The sequence below is a fragment of the Olea europaea genome, chromosome 16 (genome assembly GCF_002742605.1).
Source record: "Olea europaea var. sylvestris chromosome 16, O_europaea_v1, whole genome shotgun sequence".
Taxonomy (NCBI): Eukaryota; Viridiplantae; Streptophyta; class Magnoliopsida; order Lamiales; family Oleaceae; genus Olea; species Olea europaea.
In genome coordinates this window covers 1806021-1815479 of record NC_036252.1, presented here as the reverse complement: position 1 = coordinate 1815479, position 9459 = coordinate 1806021, and positions in this window count along the sequence as shown.

Here is a 9459-nt window from a genome sequence, read left to right as displayed (position 1 = left end):
TAATCCAGATAGAATATTATTTATTTATTTTTTATGTTGGATTTTGATCTTAGCATGGAGGCTCTAATACCAATTGTTGAATTTAATTGTAATCATGCTAAGAATCAAGAATCACATAATTATAAATTAATGGTTCGAATTCATACCTGCAAAGCCATCGTTGATATGAATAATAGCAGTCAGATCTTCCCCTCCTTACTTCTCACAAAAGTGTTGGCCATCAACGAGACAAACCAATAAAATCATATGGAGAGGAGATGAGACATAGCCTTTATATAGGAAATAATTGAGCTGTCTTATTACGACTAGAATTCTAATTAGGATTTATTTTCGGCCCACGTACTTAAAATTACCACATCATATTAATTATAAGCCGTAAGGTGTAAAATGCTCAATTGATCACTTAATAAATTTGGTCCAAACACAAATATCATTATGAGCAATACATTTAACCCGTAAATTTTGTAATCAAATGTGATGCCCACATATGAAATTATTCTAACAGTTAAAGCATACTTGAGTTTTCGAAATATTAAAAATGAATAAATACACAAAAATATAAGTCGACGAATAAACTAGAACAAGAAATTTTCGCAAAAAAAGGGTGAGATCACCTTATAGTTTCCAATTACATGAAGAACAACGAACATGTTTATCATTGCAACAAGTCAATTGGGTTGAATTACTTATTTGAGCAAAGATTCTTATAATTTACAAAGATTCTTATAATTTACGAAGATTCTTATAATTTACTTTTACACACACACACACACACACATAGAGACACAGGTGGACGCAAGGGGGGTCTTGGGGGGTCACTTGACCCTCAAAGTTAACAATTAATTTGAATAATATATTTCATGAATTTCTAAACTTTTAAAATTTTATCAAATTTTACAAAAAATAGGATTTTAATCTTCATCAAACAGGGGCAAAGTCACAATAAATTTAAATTTTCTCTCTTTTTTATTGTTTTATCGTACTCTCTCCCTCACGCCTTTTATTAAAACTTTAACCCTTCTAATTTTTCAAAATTTGTTTATAATTTCTCTATAATTATCGCATCTACTACAAATTTTCACTTTTCAATCTAATTTTCAACTAATTAAAACCTAAATTTGCATTTTTTCTTATCTTATTTGTGTATATAGTACGTGTCTAAACTGATAATATAAAATTTAACTTTTATCTAACGAATCGTGTTTATTTAACTGATTATTAGTATTGAATATTGGTTATATGTTTTCCTTTCGATTACTTGAATTGATTGTTTATATCAAATTCATAATTTTTTTAAAACATAAATATGCATTTCTTGTGATGAAAAAAATATTAATAAAATAATTATTCAAAATCAAGTAGATGAAAATGACGAGCAAAATATTAATGAAGAAATATTTTTTAAATGTAAATCTGCATTTTTTCGGGTCAAATATGAATCATTCAAAAATCAAGAACAAAATTTCGATTTGTACAAAGTTTGATTGTGCCCCCTAATTCAAATTATCTGCATCTGCCCCTGCACATAGAGACATGAAATCAAAGGGATAAGATGAATAAAACATATACATAACAACATATATCTATATGGACGTGTATACAGATATGAAATCAAAGGGATAATATCAAGAAAACATATACCTATATATATATACGTATATATTTATACACATGTGTGTACAGAAACATGAAATCAAAATTCTATATTAGGGACATCACAGCTACAGAAAAAGGAAATAACCAAAATTGAGTTGAAATTAGGCAAATGGATAGGAGAAAGAGATCAAGATGAAAATGAAAATGGTGAGTTTGATATGCTTGCAAATTGGATAGACTTATTCATGGAATTTTTTCAGAGATATACCTTCGGTATCCATAAATTATGCAACTACTGTGTAGAAGAAAAAAAATTGCCCCACCCCACATGACCGGGTCCATCCATGAATATAGGGGTAGTTTCAAAATTTAACAAGTAACACGGGTGTCTACTTTTAGTGCATGAGACATGTTACGTCACAGTACAAATCAAGACTTAAAGAAGACATTAGAGAGTTTAATATGTTTAAAGGACTAGAAAGATGCAAAGCTCCGAATCCAGGATAAAGCATAAGATTAATAGATTAAAGGTTTCAAATTTCTTGTACCGTATTTAATTTTGAATTTTTCAATAGGTTTTAGTAATTTCTTTAAAAAAATACAAGTCGAGTCATGGGTTCGTGGACAGTTCAGCTCAACCCATGATACCAACGAGATAAAGAAATGAATAGAACATTATTTCTGGTTACAAGCCGAGCTGTGTCTAAGGGTTGAGTCGGCTCGACTCATTCCAATGCCACCTCTAGTTGTAGGTTATTTTTATATGGGGCCTATTTGATAAATTTCTCAATAAATATTTTAGTAAATTTTGATAAGAAAAAATGATGAAATGTATAGTTCAAAATTTAATAAAATTTATAATCATACAAAAGGGAAAATAAAAAATGAAAATCGCTCTTTAGTGATATATATGTTGTTTTTGAGGAGAAAATAAAAACTATATGTTTTTTAATTTAAATTTTAGGGTGTATTCTTAAGATTTTAGGGACTGGCAGAGTAATTTCTATTAGAATTTGATCATGCAGCGCTGGTTCTCTGTCGCCACTTGCCCATGCTATTTTTTTTTTTTTTTTATTAAAGAATCAATAAAATTGTGAAATATCACTCGTTATAATTTAACCTAATTAGGGTTTCCAATGCCTTCTTTTGTAATTTGAAAAGAATATGAGTCCTAATCCTATCCAATTTCTGCTTCTCCATAATATATATAAAGAAGTTATATTCCTTCGTCTAATGATGGAACAACAACTTGTAGAGAAGACAAGGAAGAGAATGGATGGATTACCAATCGACATATTAGTAGAAGTTATATGGAGACTCCCTTACAAGTCCCTTGGCAGGTTCACCTGTGTTTCCAAAGAATGGCACAGCTTGATTTCTTCTCCAGGTCCTGGTCTCGTCAAAGATTTGCGTCACCAACGTCTTCATCCAAACCCTTATTTATGTATTTGGGATTGTAAGAAGTATTTTAATCAAGATAGAGGCACGAGCTACTGAAAGGATTCAGGGAAACTACTATCTCCCTGTTACATATTCTGAAGGGTATTACATGGTGTCGTGTCACAATCTTGTATGCTTTGTTGGGAGAAAATTTTCTATCCATAATCCAAGCACCAAGAAACAATAATACCGTCGGATTCCGGCCCTTTTTCTGATGTAGGTTTAGGGTACTCACCCCTTGCAAACGAATACAAATTGGTTAAGTGGTTTGTACAGAAGAAGAATGGAATTAAGAGTATGGAGTGCAAAATCTTTAGTCTATCCGATCGTCTCAGATTTAAATCAGATTTGGAGATTAACTGAAACACACCCTTTTGAAAACCTTGAGCTGCATCCTGCGTCGGTTAATGGAGTGATTTATTGGCTTACTAGAAACTATCTGGATTTTTATCAAACGGATTCCATTCTTGCCTTGGATTTGGATAAGGAAGAATAAAAAATCATTTCAGGCCCAATGCGCAGTCCTTCTACCAAGGCCTACTTGCTGGAGTTAAAGGAGTGTTTATATTTGGCACACTGTTGGACGGAAAAAGTAATTGTGAAAATGTGGAGGCTCGAGGACCCAAATAATTGTGTTTGGATTTCAGAATATTACATCAATTTTCCATCCATATGCAACTCCATTGTGCCACTAACAAGTGTATTGATGGGACATGTTGAAATGCTTGTTTTTATATCGTTAGGAGGCCAAGATCTCCTCTACTATAACGTAGAATCCGGTACAATAAGAACACCCGACAAGTTGTGGCACTTAAAACAATATTGGTTACAACCCCCTTGTGTTCTAAAATACATGGAGCTCTAAACTGTTTCATGCATGTCTCTGATATCAAGGATTTTTATTGTTCATTCTATTCTCGTGACATATAATTTTTGTTCCATTCATTAAACTTAGATGTTTCTATGTTCTTCATAATAATATGAAGTTCCTAAAAAGAAATTATTGTATTTTTTGTCTATTGAAGTTCTGAGTATTGAAATGCTTCGAACAGATTCAGGTAATTTTCTTCCGTCTATTAGAATTTTAGTTAAACACAAATTCTAATAGAATATTAAAAAAAATTAAGAGAATTTAATGAAAATAAAAATTGGTGGATGAATTTAGAGTTATATATTTTTATTTAAATTTTATATATCTATTTAAGTAAATTTACATAAGATTATATTTTTAAAAGTGGATATATATTATATATATAAATAGCTGCCCCTTAATTTATAAGAGAAAATAATGTGACTTTAATTAATTAATAGTAATTAAGAGATAATTAAGGATATTTCTCTCTCATCTTATCCCAGTTATCTTCTTCCCCAACGTTGTCACACGTCCTAAAATAGAAAACAGAATCTTGCACATCCATGGACTGATATTTTCTGAATAATGAAGAATTTGGCCTCAATTTTCCAAACGTGATTTCTTAAAAATATATGTTTCCTTCCAGTCGCTATAATTTCTTTATCGTTTTTCCACGTACGAGAAGCAGAGAATTGAAATTTTTTTTGTAACAAAATTGTTTCCAATTATCGGCATTGACCACCATATTTTCCGGTCTCAATTCTAAAAAAATTGTAATGGACTAATTATATCTTTCCATAATTTTCAAGCTTCATTTTTATACGATATGTGACCTTGATATATTAAGTTTCACTATTGTTACTTATAAGGTTATGTGACTGTCACTACCAATTTCAAATATGTGACATTCTTTTGTCTCATATATCACGCTTAATACACTTTATAGTTTCAAGTTAGAATGTACAATTTATGAATGTTAACTAAAATATTGTCTTTTAAAATTGCAACTTCGCGAGAAAACCTTGATTTGATTTCAAAGGAGAGCTTCATTTAGGGATAAAAGGAAAATATTGAATCTTTTTTGTTTTTCAATCTACAAACTAAAGAATATCTTCTATGTTTTGTGATTTTAATATTCGATGATAAATGTTGTGAGTCCATGAACTGTATGGCTAAATTAAGTCTCCGTTTGAAGGATATTATTGTGTAAAAATGAAATTTTGAATAGTAACTTTTTATAAAAGAACAAAGCCCTGTGTACAGGACTTTGTTTTACAGGGGTCTTACCGACCCCTCATATGGGTTCGGCCCCAATGCTATAAAAAATGAAAAAAAAAAAAAAATCCTACCTCACCCTTGTGAGGAATCGGTAAGACCCCTGTAAGTGCTGGCTTGTACGCCCAACACTACTCTTTATAAAATGTGTGGTTAAAAAAAAAAAAGAAAAATGTTTTAAATTTACATGTAAAATATTTTATTAAAGTAAATGTGTAGTTGAAAATGAATATGAAAACTAAAATATTTTGTTTTAAAGAGAGTCAATCAGAGAGCGGCTAAAATCTAACTAGTTGAAAAGTTGATAATACTTAATAGTTTTCTCGAACAAGGCGATAACTAAGCATTAGGATTCCTATTGGCTCTTGTTTTGAATTGAATAAAATCTTATTGAGAGTTCTAAATAATGGATTGTTCGTATTTGAATCACAAATTCTCAGGTGTAGTTCTCTCTCTTGCGGCAAAGATTTTTGCATGAGCCAACTCACATTAGTTATAGGTACTTGAATACATAATTCTTACTCTTTCAGAATCCTAACCTAACCAATTTCAGCTTCTAGTTTATATAATATATACACTAGAACTCCCACAAATAAGAGATAAATTTAAGAAATTATATATCTTCGTCTAATGATGGAACAAGTACGCATAGAGAAGAAGACAAGAGAATGAATGAATTACCAATCGACATATAAGTTAAAGTTCTATCAAGACTCCCTTACAAGTCCTTTTGCAGGTTACCCTGTGTTTCTAAAGAATGGCACAGCTTGATTTCTTCTCCAAATCCTGGTCTCGTCAAAGATTTGCGTCACCGTCTTCATCCAAACCCTTATTTATTTATTTGGGATTGTCACAAGTATTTTGATCAGGAAAGACACAGTCTTCGCTTGTCCGTTGTGGACTTAGCTAATGAAAGGATTCAGGATAATTGCTATCTTCCTTTTGGATACTCTCATTTCGATTTCTTGGTTTCCTGTCATAATTTTATATGTTTTGTTAGGAGTATAATTTCTATCCATAATCTAAGCAGCCGAGAAACAGTAATGCTGCCGGATTCTGGTCATTATGGTGATGTAGGTTTTGGGTATTCGTCCCTTTCAAACGAATATAAAATGGTTAAGTGGTTTATGGAGGACAACGATGCCATAAGTATGGGGTGCAAAATATTCAGTCTATCTGATCGTCTGAGATTCATATCAGATTCATGGAGATTAACTGAAACACGTCCTTTTGTAGACCTTGGCGGACATCCTGCGTCGGTTAATGGAGTGCTATATTGGCTGATAGACACGGAAGACCATCGGAATTTTTATCGAACGGATTCGATTCTAGCCACGGATTTGGATAAGGAAGAATCAAAAATCATTTCATGCCCAAATCTCAGTCCTTTCAGCCGTGCCTCCTTGCTAGAGTTAAAGGAGTGTTTATATTTGGCAGATTGTTCGACGGAAAAAGCAATTGTGAAAATGTGGAGGCTCGAGAACCCCAAAAAATGTGGTTGGGTTTCAGAATATTACATCAATTTTTCATCCATATTCAACCCCATTGTGCCACTAACAAGTGTATGGGTTGATCATGTTGAAAATCTTGTTTTTATGTCACTTAGAGGCCGATATATACTCTACTATAATGTAGAAACCGGAACAATGAGAATACCCGACAACTTGTGGATCTTAACGCAGTATCAGTGTGAACTCCCTTGTGTTTTGAAGTACATGGAGTTCTAAACAAGGATTATTCCCCAGCACAGGGAAAGTTTTACAGGTTTCCTACCAAATGCTGCTGTGTCAACATCCTATTCCTCGGTTTTTTCTTTTTCTTTTTCATATTTCAATGATATTTTGTCATGTGTTATCTGTGAAACAATCCTGTGAGAGAAATTTTTTACGTGTAGCCTGTGTCTTTCTAACATGTATATCTAATTAAGGTCCTTGCTTTAAACTTGGATGTTGCTCAGTACTATAGCGAATAAAGAACCCTTTTTGTTGAATACTTCTATATTTTATTTCTATAAAGCGAATACTAGTTTTGATGCCTCCTATTTGGTGTTTGGAAAATTCCGTGCCTTGCTGTTCTATATTTTTCTTTGAGTTGTACTCAAAGGTACTTGTAATTATATTGTGCAATTTGTTATAAAGTTCCCCGTTTGACCCCCATTTTCTGAAAATGAAAATAGGTGGAATAGTATTTTTTTGAAAATAAGTGATTGAAAAAGAAGAAAAAGTTTTCGATTTATGTGTAATATTATTTTATGGAAGATTGTGTGGTTGAAAATAGAAGAGAGAAAAATGGAATGTAATGTAATTGAATTTAATGGAAGCCAAACGAGGGCTAATATAATCTGAATAGTCAGGACATTGAGAGAGGGGCAATACACATTCTGAGCTCCCTCAAAAAGAAGCATAGGTGTGGATTATAATGTAGAAACCGGTAGAATGAGAAAATCCCACGACTTGTTGAATAAGGAACCTTCTTTCTTGTCGAATGGTTTCATAATTCATATATATTCGTCGAATACTATTTTAATGTCTTACATTTGGTGTTTAGATAATTTTGTGCCTGCTGTCCTCTGTTTTTCTTTTAGTTCTACTCAAAGGTACATATTGGACAATCTGTTATAATGCTCCACAAGTTGATAGACAATTTGGTGGGATAATTTCAGGGCCCATTACATTTTTCATATCCATATATGCCAACACATTTCTATTTTCTCAACAAATTGTCAAAATTCTGATGCATCTTGCAGAATTTTTTAATATACTTACATGAAAAAGCTGAATCTTTTTACACGAAAACAGTTTTTATATAAATAACCAAACACAACTCATGGAGCTCGACATAGCTTTGAAGTGATCTCACTGTAATGAAAAAACTCATCTATAATCTGATGACATTGATCCTACGTTTTTAACCATGTACAGAATATTCTGTCCTGCATATTGCTTACATGGTTTACATATCTACTCAATTAATTAAAGAGGACAGAATCAATTAAGTAAAGAGGACAGAATCCTAATCAAAATTCAAACTAGCAAAAATGGTTATGAGCCAACAACATGTACAATCAAGCATCAACTCAAATGTGTAAATGAACTTTGTAAGCTTGTCACCATGCTAGCATCTTTGCCCTGCCATGGATCTTTGTGCCAGCTCCTGCTTTATAAGCTCTGAGACAAGGGACATGAATACTCAATTGTTAAATCAAATCACACTTAACAAATTCACATTTTAACATCAATGAACAGAGGATGGAAAACCATACTCTTAATTGATGATCTAAACTCAATTATAAATACATAAAAACAGTCACAACTCGTATCGTATGTAAGTAGGAACAAAATTATCACCACTCGTGTGAGAGTTTGCATGAGTGGTCAATGTAAATCAAGCAAAAGTTTAGACATTTTTTTAATCACAGGCCAGAAACTGATTCTTCAGCTTCCAAAAATCAATTCGGCAACATAATCAACCAGAAAAATATAAATCAAACACATAAATACATATTTGATATTCTATAAAACAATTACAGCATGTTACTTAATTTCTTTTCATTGTGCAGAAGTTTCTAGACAATGTGTCTAGAGTAATACTACAAAAGTATTGGAAGGCCTACAAAACCTTATATTTTCCCTAGGAGTATTAGGCTGAGTAAATATCTTGTACCAATACAATTATAAATAATATAAAGAAAAGTCTTCATCATCTAGGAGAATGTGTAATGTTTTCAATGGCAATCTCAACCATATATGTACTTTTTATGCTAGTCCCAAACCATAGAAAATTGATTCTAGTACTTTTCATCATATGACAAATCTCAACCATATATTGCACTCTTATGTGCCTTGTAATGATGGAAAAAATGTTAGAATTGCGGAAGGAAATTTCTCATCCATTGCAGGGAAAGGATTAGTCTATAAAATCGATTCTTATGTCCCTAATCTTGCATGCAATCAACTCTCTAGAGATTCAAATTATTGCATTAACTTCTTTAAATCACATTGTGTTTTCCAGGACTGAGCTTCGAGTTGAAGATTGGCAGTACTAGAATAGTGGAAGGTCTCTACTAATTTATTGACACTTTCTTAGTGAGAAACAAGCATAAAGCTTTCTAGCAATATTTGTCTCTGTGTTAATGAACAAGTAATGCTTTGGCGTCTTAGATTGAGACATTCTAATTTTTACTATTTGAAATACTTAGTTCCTATTTTATTTGAACAAGTAGATTGTTCTTCTTTGCAATGGGAAAGTTGTTATTTATCTAAGAGTCATCGCAGTACCTACAAACCAAAAACATA